Source organism: Ovis aries, chromosome 7 (assembly GCF_016772045.2).
Source record: "Ovis aries strain OAR_USU_Benz2616 breed Rambouillet chromosome 7, ARS-UI_Ramb_v3.0, whole genome shotgun sequence".
NCBI classification, from domain to species: domain Eukaryota; kingdom Metazoa; phylum Chordata; class Mammalia; order Artiodactyla; family Bovidae; genus Ovis; species Ovis aries.
Window position 1 is genome coordinate 66450540 of NC_056060.1, and position 12039 is coordinate 66462578.

Sequence of the window (12039 nt, forward strand, 5' to 3'; positions counted from 1 at the left end):
AAGGGAAATCAGTCCTGAATATTCATTGGAAGGACTGATACTGAAGTAGAAACTCCAGTACTTTGGCCACCTGATGCAAAGAACTGACTCATTAGAAAAGATCCTGATGCTGGGAAAGATTTAAGGTGGGAGGAGACGACAGAGGATGAGATGGTTGGATGGCATCACTGACTCAATGGACATGAGTTTGGGTAAACTCTGGCAGTTGGTGATGGACAGAGAGGCCTGGTGTGCTGCAGTCCATGGGGTCGCAAAGAATCGGACATGACTGAGCGACTGAACTGACTGACTTGGGGAGGATTCAAAAATGTAGTCCATGGATACATGTGGGTATTCCCTTAGGTTCCAGGAACACTGCGTATGTCATTTCATCTAATTCTTAAAGAACTCTATTGGGTGGTATTGTCTGTTCCATAAACACATAAGACAAAATTTCAAGCTGAACTGAACAGTTCATTCTCCCTTTGCCCATCCAGACCCTCACTTCCTGCATATCTATTCAGATAAATAACCTCATTGTCTATTCTGTTGCCTATGTCTGGCTCCTGCTCATAATTCTTAACTCTTCTCACTCTGCCCCTCAGCCTCATCAAGATCTGTGGATTCCACCCTGTGAATATCTCTGGAAACCACTCAGGCAGAGTCTGGCTGCCCCTGACTTGGTCCAGGCTGTCACCATCTCTCAGGAACCATTTTAACCACCTGGTTGATCTTATTGCTTCCAGTCTTGCCCAATCCATCACCCCCTCCATCCTCAAGCAATCCATTCTCCACATAGCAGCCAGAGATGTCACTGTGGAATGCATAGTTTGGTCACATTCTTTCCCTGATTAAAACCCTGTGAACGTTCTTCATTTTCCTTAGACAAAAGGATTCCTGAACAAAACGTAAGGAACCTATGATCTAACCTGTGTTTCCTTCTGCAGCCTCATCTTGGAATATTCTTCCATCCTACACATCCATCCTCCACTCACTCCAAAAGTCTTTCAGTTCCCCGTCCTGCACCTCCTTTTTGACCGCCCCTCTCACTTGACTTCACCAAGGTTGAACTCCTCTCTCCAATTCCTCCCGTAGGGTGGTCTTTAGAACAGAAAGAACCATATCTGTGTCTGCCAATAAATATATTTCAAATGAAAAAATTGATTTCTAAATGCTGAGGCTCAATTACATTCCCAGATTAAAATAGCTGATTAATGGTAGGGTCAGGGATCTGGAAAAAAAAAATTGTATCTAAACCTAATGTTTTCTTATAGCATCAAGGTATCTATCATAGGTGGGTGAGTGTGAGGCACCCAGTAACTCATTTTGGTTGGATCATAGCATGTGCACAAGAGACAAAATGAGAAAAGAAGGCTTTTATCTTGTTGCATATGACCCTGTACCATTGGTTAAGGAATTAGGATTCTACTCTGCAGATTCTATTCTATGGGAAATCATAGATGTGCACCAAAGTACCAAGAACAGAGTATTTACATTTTCTTATGCCTAAAAACAGTGAAAGTGAGGGCAGAGGAACACAAGAAGAATTGGGGGCTTTTTGCTACTATCTTCATGCATAAAATAATAGTATCTACTTCCTATGACTTTTGTGAAAATGAAAATGAATAATACACGTAGAAATGCTGTGTAGCCATATACGTCTTTATAAATGTTATGGGTTGTTGTTTTTTTTTTTTTTTCCTCCTCTTAAAGTTTGTTCAAGGGGCTGTTCATCTTTGTAGTTACTTCTAGAAAACTCCGAGTAAACTCTCTGAGGAGCCATTCTCTGAAGGTGGTGCTGGGACTGTAAATGAAGTTTTCGAGTTACTGGGAAGTTAGAGACCTATTCCAGGAGGCCAGAGAGGCCACTGAATTTCTCAGGTGATAAACTGGGGTGGGGCTCAGGAAAGGTGGAAGGTACTGGTGCTGATGAGCATCGCCCACCAGGAACAGCTGCCAGCAGCTCCTGTGAAGAGGAGCAGCTGGAGACCAGCAGAGGGAGCAGCATGGACCGTCATAAAGAGGGGGCCCGACTACTTGAAGGCCTCTGACTGTGCTGTTTTCCCAGCTTGATTTACCACGAAGAGAGAGGGGAGTGTACCAAGTGCGTGCTCGTTACTAAGAGGGCAACTGGAAGTAAGTATTTTGATATAAATGATAATATGAATATAATAATAATTAGTAGCACATTAATTGAAGAGAGTGAAAGACCAAAGTCAGGGTCTAGAAAGTCTGTTTAGGAAACTGCACCTGGAAAGAGGACTGCCCCTAAGAACAGCTCGTCTGGCCCAGAGTATTGAGTTTGGCTGGTGGTTGTGAGAGTGAACTTGGGAATCGGCCTTCCGAGGAAGGCCCACTGAAAGGATTTTTTTCAAGGACTCCTTGGATCCACTGTTTGGATAAAGAAAGAGTAGAATGGCCCTGGGTGGAAGTTGTTTTAGAAGCCCTGGTGAGCTGGGTTAAGCCTTGGACTTGAAAGAAAGACTTTTAGGATTTCTGTGACCTTGACTTGTTTCCTATTGGCCAACTGAATTGTGTGCCAATTTAGAGAAGCCAGCTTCCAGGAACAGAAGATCAGTTTTCTCCTCCTGCATTTCCCTGTCATAAGATCGCATCGTGCAAATACCCGGTGAGCTGGCCAGACCCCCTAAACTGCTTTCTTTATGACTCAGCTCTAGACTGTAGGTCTCCCTGGCATAACATTAGGCAGGTGAGGTGGGAAGGCACCAGAGTACAAGTCAAATATTCTGAGTTCTATTCCCAGCTCTTCTAAGAATAAACTGACACGAATGATGTCTATGATCAACTGGTTTTCCAGATGGTACCCAGGGATTATTTTTCTAGCATCTTGGCAATGACTATGACTCATCATCTAGTCTAACAGGTCCTCAAGTAAAAGCTGAACATATAATTATGACCCAAACTCTTTTTTACACAACTTTTAAAGAATGAAGTTTAAACACATTGTCGAAAAGAGAACGTTGTAGGTGAGTGTCACAGGCAAGATTTCCCTATGCTGCTTATCAGAAGACAATGCAAATGGAGCTGATTCAAAATTAGTCCCATTAGCAAGTGTCCCAAACCAACATGGGCTTACACGATTATTCCTCTCAGTTAAATTGAACTTCTTTGCAAATACAACTGAGAAAACTGCCCTTTAATTTGAATCTAGTTTATTTAATGAATCCCCTTTCTCAGTTAATTGGACATAAGTTGTAAGAATGAAAAAAAGTGCTTCACACGCCACATAATAGCTTAACAGTGTCTGTGGCAAGCAGCAAAACCCGTCGATGTTCTTGAAGAGACAGATCAGTGGTCTGGTCTCAACCTCAGGCCTGGGAAAACCATTAACCAAACAACTTGAGTTTTATTTTTAATTTGATACACTGTGTTTAATGCAAAATGTATGGGCATTTTGAGAGGCAGTTTGCTCAATTGTGGGGAATGGCTGTAATCCCAGTGGGTTTATCTTGCAGGCTCGGGAGGCCGCTGTTATTTCCTGGTGGGTGTCTCAGGGAGTAGGCAGGAGAATGCGGAGAATCTGCACAAATGAAGCTTTCTGAAGCAGCCCTTTGATTAGGTTAGAACAGGCTTCTTTATCCCTGAGGGAGGCTGTGAGTCAGGCTGTGGGTGAAGTGCCAAACAGGCATCGCCTGCTTTGTGACTATGGGGTCACAGCAGGCATCTAGGAATTTTAAAGAACAGACTTTTATAGAACCCTGGCTGGAGGTGGTAAAGTTATGGAAATTCCCCCCTGAGGAAGGGAGAAGAACATAGGTTTTCTGAGGGAAACCCACCTCTTGATGCTCGCCTGGACACTTCCATTTTCTTCCTTCATCCAGCAAACAATTCTTGAGTGCCTGCTCTGTACTGAGCGTATGGCTAAAATAAGGTCTCTGACTTGGAAAAACTCATTTTTGACAGGCATGATTCCCACCCAGATAATTAAGGCACAAATTAAAAATGGTGTTGCTTATGGTTTGCAGAAAATTCAGTGAGCACATGAAGGACAGAGGGACTAAATCATTGAGAACGTCAGTGTAACTCATTGTAGCAAACATATATGGCATGCTTGTGCCATGCCATGCTCAACGAATTGTGCTGGGTCCCAACGAAGGGCAAGACAGAAGCATCTTGTCTGCATGGAGTTTCGACTAGAGTGCCAGGAAGGATTTTGAGAGATAACTTGGGTCTCATTGGGTGAAGAAGAAAGAAAAAGAAATGGAGAGACGATACGTACAGACACAGAAAGCTGGAAAAGCATGGAGTGCTGAGATACAAGAATGTGGGGGTGGAGGGAAGGGAGAAAAATAGATATTAGTGAGAAAGTTTCAAGAAAAATGCAGGAAAAGTCAGGATGTTTGAAGCCATCTTTGAAGGCTTTTGCATGCCATGACATTGAGTTTGGTTTGAATCCTGTAGGCACTGGAAGGCAGACAAAGATTTAAACAGGAAAGCTTGAGTACGTCCAAATTCTAGAGTATGTCCTCTAGTAGTCAGAGAGAAAGGAAGAAGGCTCTAACATAAGGCTGCTGTAGCCAGTGGAGGAGAGTGGCCAGGGAGGTGGTATTTCTCTTTGTGAATTGCGCCCAGAGAGGTCAAGAAGGACAATGACTGAAAAGGCCACTGGACGTGGTCATTAAGAGGTCACTGAGGACCTTCCACAAGTGTGCTCTGTGTGTAACTGGTTTAAAGGGTAATTTACAGGAAAGCAGAGCGGAGGCTCTAATTGTCCAGAGCACAGTCACTTTGTAGTGGTTGTTGCTCAGACCAGCAAGCGTGGTTTGCTCTGTAAGGAAAACAACACAAGGATAAACGGATGCCAATGGGCTCCAGCAACCATGCTGGTCCCTGCGAGTTGCATCAGATGTGCAGTGGCATTAGTGTGACGTTTGTGCTGTCACTGTGAGGATCCAGGCTGACTCCGAGGCAGACTTTCTTCAGCCCAGCTTGGGTTGCCAGTTCTCTTGAATTTGCAGGGAGTTTCCTGATTTTAGAGTTTTCAGGATACCATTTGCAAATCATTCCTGGTCCCTGGTGACATTTCTCATCCTCTGAGGATGAAGTGGGGAACACCCTCCCTGAGTCCTAGCAGGGCAGGGAGGAGTTCTGAAGCACTGTACCAGATCCCTGATAATCCATTGGAAAGTCTGTAAAGGTGGAGTTACACCCCAGGGACCCCATCCTGTGACTGCTAGTCTGTTTCCCCACCCAGCGATAGAGCCAGCCTGTTTTTCTGACACTGTGACCCAGCTAGCTTTTTGCCATGATCAATGTTTCCATTCTTTTCCAAAATAAACATGTTGATGGTAATTTTCAAACAGAGAAATGAAAGTTTTCCATTCCTAGGTGCAGTGCATATATTTTTGGAAATAAAAGAATTTAGCAAAGGCTAAATCTAATCTCTGGTTACTTTGTAATTTGTCTGGGGCATTAGACCTTAGAAAGCAATTTTTTTTTCTTTTAGATTTAGTCAAATTCTATCCCCCCACCCCCTCCTCCTTCTGGTTTTGTTCAGAATTATCAAGCAGAATAGCTTGAAGAGAATAAGACCTTATTGTATCACATTTCACAAATGAGCCAGGAGGAAACAGGAGCCAAGCCTGGAAATGAGAAAGTCCTTGTAAATGACCAACAGAAAACAGGAGTTAAAATACGTAACTGTTGTTGTGCCAGAAAATTGTCTGCCCTCTCTGAATGAACTAGGGGTGCTGGTTTGCACTTACACAAGGTTTTAAAAATAAATAAATGCCATTCTCCCTGCTCAAATGAAATATAATTTCATAACTGGTTTGCAGATAAGCCTGCCTTTTTGTATCTATAGAAATGAACCACTTAATACCCTTGAAAGTCCCAGATATCGTACCTGTTTAATATAAACAAAGTTTGTTTAGTTTGGGTGATTAGTGATTGTATTTCAGAAAGAAATGACTGGTTAAGAGTTATGCAGATGTCATGATCAAACCTTACCTTATTCACTGGGGGTATCAGAGACAGCCAAGCTGTTTATGTGTCTACTGGGCTAAATTAGTACCATGATCACTTCAGTAAGCCTAGATGTTACTGTGTTCTCTGCTAAAGAAACCAATTATAATATCTGCTGGACGGTATATTAAATGACACCATTTAATTAAAGCCTAATCTCTCTCTGAATGAACAATATTTTAAATTATTGTACATTATTTCATTCAATTACTGCAAACCTCTGTCCATTTTTAAGTGCAGAAAAAACTCATTTGGCACCCTGACTGCCGGGAAGAATAATTGCTGTTCTGTGCTGTGTCTGGTGCTCAGTGCCCAGTAACAGTCAATTCAGGACACACATCATTTCAGAAACTCTTTTAGTTTCAAAATATTTCAGATTTGTTTCTCAGGCCTCCAGGCAGCAGAGAGCCCTACTCTACGATTGCCAGTGGTTCCCTCCAAGGATTGGGGGATAATGGAGACCTCGAAAAAGAATATGTTTAGAGGAATAAAGCCATTAAAGAAATACAACTCCCATGTCAGGAGCAGAGCTATGTAACTGACAGGATAGCAATTCATTTTGAATGAATACCTCATAAGGGAATGCAAGAATTAAAATGGACTCGACAGTGAACTCAAGAGATAACCTTTAATAGAAAAATTCACTTGTTAGAAGGAGAGATGAGTTAAAAAGAGGTAACTGTTTTTAAAAATATGAGGCGAACCAAAGTGAATGGATTTTTATTCTGTATAGTCATTAACTATAGGGAAATACTGGCACACATTTGGGTAGCAGAGATCAAGAACGGCTAGCCAAGTATCAACAACATGCTGTTTCTGTAGCTGTATAATGTCAAGGAATATGGTGCATGCAGAGTGTCTGTTTATCAGCTTACTGGGCCATCAGTAAGATCCCAGGGAAGGAGGATAGCAGTGATGCCTTTCCCGTCTCCAGGGAGATCTCCCAACCCAGGGGTTGAACCCAAGTCTCCCACATTGCAGGCGGATTCTTTACCAGCTGAGCCACAAGCGAAGCCTAAGAATACTGAAGTGGGTAGCCTATCCCTTTTCCAATGGGTCTTCCTGACCCAGGAATTGAACCAGGGTCTTCTGCATAGCAGGCAGATTCTTTACCAACTGAGCTATCAGGGAAGCCAGATACTCTGTGTGTATACTCCCAAATCCAGACTGTGGGTGGGAAATTTGGAATTCACCCCAGGGCCTACCATCAGGTCTTGTTTACAGTAAATCCTTTACAAATTTAATTCCCTGAGGTCATAATCCTAATGTGTGAAAATAACGGTCCAAAGCCAAGCTGATCTATGACTTTCAGCCACTCCTTGGTAAGCATGTCCTGTCTAAGTCCAGATTTTGACCTGAGGAATGGTATTTGTCAAGAGTGATGATAAAGATGACCTGAGCTCAGTGCAGGTTTTCTCCAAGTGTGGATCACTTTGTTCTATTGTGTTTCCCTTGCTATTACTTTTGGTTTTTTAAAAGCAATTTTAAGTTCACAGTAAAATAGAGAGGAAAGTACAAAGATTTCCCATATGCCCCCTGCTCCCACACACTGATAGCTTTCCCTGTTGTCAGCATCCCTCAGCATGGTGTACATTTGTTACAACTGATGTATCTATACTAACACCTTATTATCACCTAAGTCCATAGTTTACTTTAGGCTTCATTCTTGGCATTGTACGTTATGTGTGTTTGGACAGATGTATCATGCCATGTGTCCATCACTATAGTACCATGAAAAGTGGTTTCACTGCTCTAAAAGCCCTCTGTATTCTGCCTATTGCTGCTTCATCTCTCCCCACCCCCAACCTTTGGTGACCACTGATCTTTTTACTTGTCTCTACAGTTCAGCCTTTTCCAGAACATCATATATGTAGTTGGAATCATACAGTGTATAGCCTTTTCAGATTGACTTCTTCTGCTTAGTAATATGAGTAATATGTATTTAAATTCCTTCATATCTTTTCCTTTCCATGGCTTGATAGGTCATTTCATTTTACTGAGTAATATTCCATTGTCTGGACATACCACAGTTTACCCATTCTGGTGTTACATTTAAAAAAAAATGCCTTTAGGCAACTCTTGATTTCATGTAATTGTCAACTGTCTACATCTAGGGAACATATGTAATGTCCAAGGGCTTTGGGTTTATTATTGTGGCTGTAAATTGGTTCAATATAACATAGTGGTTAAAGATTTGAGTTTTACGGTCCCTCGTTCATGCGCTCATTTAGCAAGTATTTACTGATTCCTAATAATATTCAAGGTAGAAAAGACACCTGACCTGGGAAAACTCAAATTCAAATTTGAGTTTGATCTCCAGCCCACCTTTGCTAACTATATATTATTAAGCTTGCTACTTAACTTTCTTCACCTGTAATATGAGTCAATGATACACCCCTCATGGAATTTCTGTGAAAATTAAGAGTAATTTCAGTATCTACCATATAATAAATAGTAAATAAATGTATAATGATGTTGCTTTACATAAGTAGGGGCCACTTCTAAGGATTATAGATTGGCTCAGAGGCTGGAGATACATAAATATAGCAACAACAACTTATCAAAAGAAATACTTATGAACCAGCAAGAGTTAATGCCAGGTTGTGTAGGACAGTATAGCACACCTTAACCTGTACACACACACACACAAATATACAAATATATATATATATTTTGGAAAGCATATTTCTGTTGTGGATTGTTCATAATTGGAAATGGCAGTAGGAATGCTCTCTGCATTGGCAGAGTCTCCAGGAACAGGCCTGGAGTTATTAGATGTAATCATCAGGTTGAGTTACTCATACAAAGCCAGTTATTTGCCATCTGCCATTTGGAGAGGTGTCCTTAGGCCCTGGTTGGATGCCAGCCCATTGCTATGCAGCAGGGGAAACGTTTCTGTCCAAATAACGTATCTCTTGGTTTCAAATTCTAATGTGAGAAAGGACTGTCAAGTAGATGCTCTGTCTTAATGATAAAGGGGACAATGGGCATTCATTGTCCTTCTTATGAGCAGAAATAATGGATAGGACATGCATTTTAAGGATTTTAAGATAGTTAGAGAATAAAATATTTAAAAAATTTAAACTTGGTTCAAAGATACATTCAGTAGATGTTTGGCCAGGTGGGAGAAGGCTTTCTTTTTTTATTTTACTTTACAATACTGTATTGGTTTTGCCATACATTGACATGAGTTCACCACAGGTGTACATGAGTTCGCAATCCTGAACCACCCCTCCCACCTCCCTCCCCATATCTTCTCTCTGGGTCATCCCAGTGCACCAGCCCTAAGCATCCTGTATCCTGTATCGAACCTAGACTGGCGATTTGTTTCTTACAGGATAGTATACATGTTTCAATGCCATTCTCCCATGAAGGCATGTTTTTGAAATATTTCCACCCTGAGCCTAGGGTAGTCAGCAATGGGGAGTGTGTGGAGGCTGTAAATTATTGAACAACTTAACATGATCTGCAAAGTATGTTATGCAAAAGTCATATTGACAGTGGTCTGGCTGAAATGGTGTCAATATGTGGAACCCTGGGCATGCTCCGTGGAGAGACTGAGGAGCGTTTGGGACTGGGTAGCTAATGGTTCAAGATCGTTTCCAGGCAATGGTGTAACTCATAATGACTGGTCAGGAAACTGGATGTCCACATAGGCTGTGCAAGAGAAGAGAGCCAACAGTGACCCTACACCAGAGTCAGCGCCCCTTCTGCTGTTACTTAACTCCAGCGTATGAATCAGGAGACTGAGATCACGGTCCCTTGGCCAGTGCGTGGGGGAGCTGAAAGGTGCGGTTTTCTCTGACGCTCTATTGCTCTGACGGGTATGTGGCATTAATCTCATTTCATGTGCTCCTGCTTCTAGGAGGTTCTAATCACTATCTTTTCTGCCCTGACCCTGAAGCAAAACTCCACCTGTTGTTTGAGGATTTCCACTTTGTGTCTCTCCAGTGTCGCAAGCGTGGCACGTCCAAGGCAGCTTATTTCCGGCCCCGCTCTCCATGCTGCCCTGACTTCCCAGTCAGCGTCCCTTACTCCCACATGCTTACTTCCAATGGCAACCTTTCCTTAGTCTTCCAGCCTCAAAGCTTCATGGACAATTTTCTTCCTTAACTCATTCTTCTCTGCCTTCTCCAATCAGTTCATCTCTGCTCGCATTTTCTTTTCATTTCCATGAACACCTCAGGTCTAGGATTTGTAACCTCATTCTATACAAGTACTCCTGTAATGGACTCTAAGCTGGTCCCCACCTTCCCATCTTTTCCTGCTCTGACCCATCCATATGTATTGCTGAACGCTTCTTCCTAAACCACTGCCTTGACTCTGTCACTATCCTGGTTAAAAATCTTCAGTTGCTCCCTACAGCCCCTGGACCTAAGCCTGGGAGCTTATATTTATCCTCGTTGAATTTCATCTTGTTCGATTTGACCATCCATTTCAGTCTGCCTGGAACTGTTCATGTTATTGATCTCTCCCTTTATGAACTCGTACTGCTTATGAATGTACACAGCCAGAATAGTTCTGTTACCCAACTAGATTATAAACTCCTTGAGGATAAAGATCTAGTCTCAGAGATGTCTAATTTTCCTCACAAAATAAAACACATACTTACTGATCCATTAGTTATTCAGTTAAGGGATGTGGATGCAATAGCAAGGAAATGTGGCAAAGAGATGAGACAACTTGGATGGTGAGATTAAGAGGTTTTCAGAAAACCCAGAAGACGGAAAGGCATCAGCAAGGAAACATGCTAGAGGTCGGAGTTGGAAAGATTCACTGTGGACATTGGTCATTTTGGGCACATGATAGCCATCCTCCCTTCTGTTGGCAACAGAACTGCTCCCACCTGCTCTCCTAAACACTCTCCATCAGAAGTGGTCCTGTGGTCCAAGCCAATGAATGAGCATGTTTCCTGCTCTGTTGCATGACTGGTTCAGATATGAGCATGTCTCACCCTGATTTGGGCCAATAAGAGTCAATCCCAGGACTAAATACCTCTTAAGGAAAAATTTTCTCCTGTGGTCCTAAGATAGGAAGTAGATGGAGAGCTGCTGGTAGCCTTCTTGCCATCAGGAGGACAGGTCTGTCAGAAATGGAGGCAGCAGAGAAGGACCTGGAGCTGAGGGGTTCAGAGAAATGTGGTCCTGATGGCATCACCTTGCTGCTAGACCTAGCCATGGTTGAAGGTAGTCTAGATGGGGATTTTTATTTCCATTTTTGAAGTCGATATAGTCCCACTTTCTGCTTAACCCAGTTCATGTTGGATATTCCATTACTTGTAACTGAAAGAGATTTAAGAAACTCAGTATCAAGTCCATTGATTTAAAACAAACAAAAAAATAACAATAACACCCTGGTTGAGCTGCCAGGGCCTTGTCTCCTCTCTGGAATTCCCAGTCTCCGCACTTTGACATTTTAGATATTCAGGTATGAATTTAAGATTCCTTGGCTAAACCACCACCCCCCACACCCCCTTGTCAATACTCATTTATTTCAACCCCTTTATTTAACAGATGAGCGAACTCAAGTTCGGAAACGTTAAGTGACTTTCTCAAGATCACACAAGTATCTAGTAGAGGAGTTAGGGCTGAAACCAAGTTCTCAAAATTCTTAGTTCCATACTATTTCTTCTTCAAAGCATAAATCTATAAAAGACTGGATATATGTATATGTTTAAGTTATTCACTTTGCTGTGCACTTGAAACTAATACATCATTGTAAATCAACTATATTCCAATAAAAATTAATTAATTAAGAAAGGTCCTTTGGTATATCATGAGAGCAGCACCTATTGACCCCTAGCCCCGTCTCTTGAGGGTTAAGGTAGATGAGTGCACCCTGTAGCCTCTGGATGAAGGGAGAAGGGGTCACTAAACACAGAAGGAATATTCCTTTTTGTCTTGCAGTGTGACTTAGCCTTTCCCTCATTTTGTGCATTCACCTCGCTCGGAGACAAGATGATGCTTGTTGTTTTACAGTGTGTTAACAGGCTTTTGCTGTGGCAGATAACAGAGCACCTTTTTGTATTCTCAAGGAGCTGAATTTCTGAAGCTTTGATCCTTAAACATTAATTCT

The 12039-nt window shown here is 42.1% G+C and overlaps 1 non-coding gene across 1 annotated transcript; it reads right to left on the minus strand.

Annotated features, from left to right (window-relative positions):
* Positions 1 to 7022: 7022 nt before the first annotated feature.
* On the minus strand, positions 7023 to 7095 carry TRNAS-GCU (transfer RNA serine (anticodon GCU)). The gene has a single exon. It is a non-coding gene; the product is annotated as a tRNA-Ser (tRNA).
* Between the last annotated feature and the right edge of the window lie 4944 nt (positions 7096 to 12039).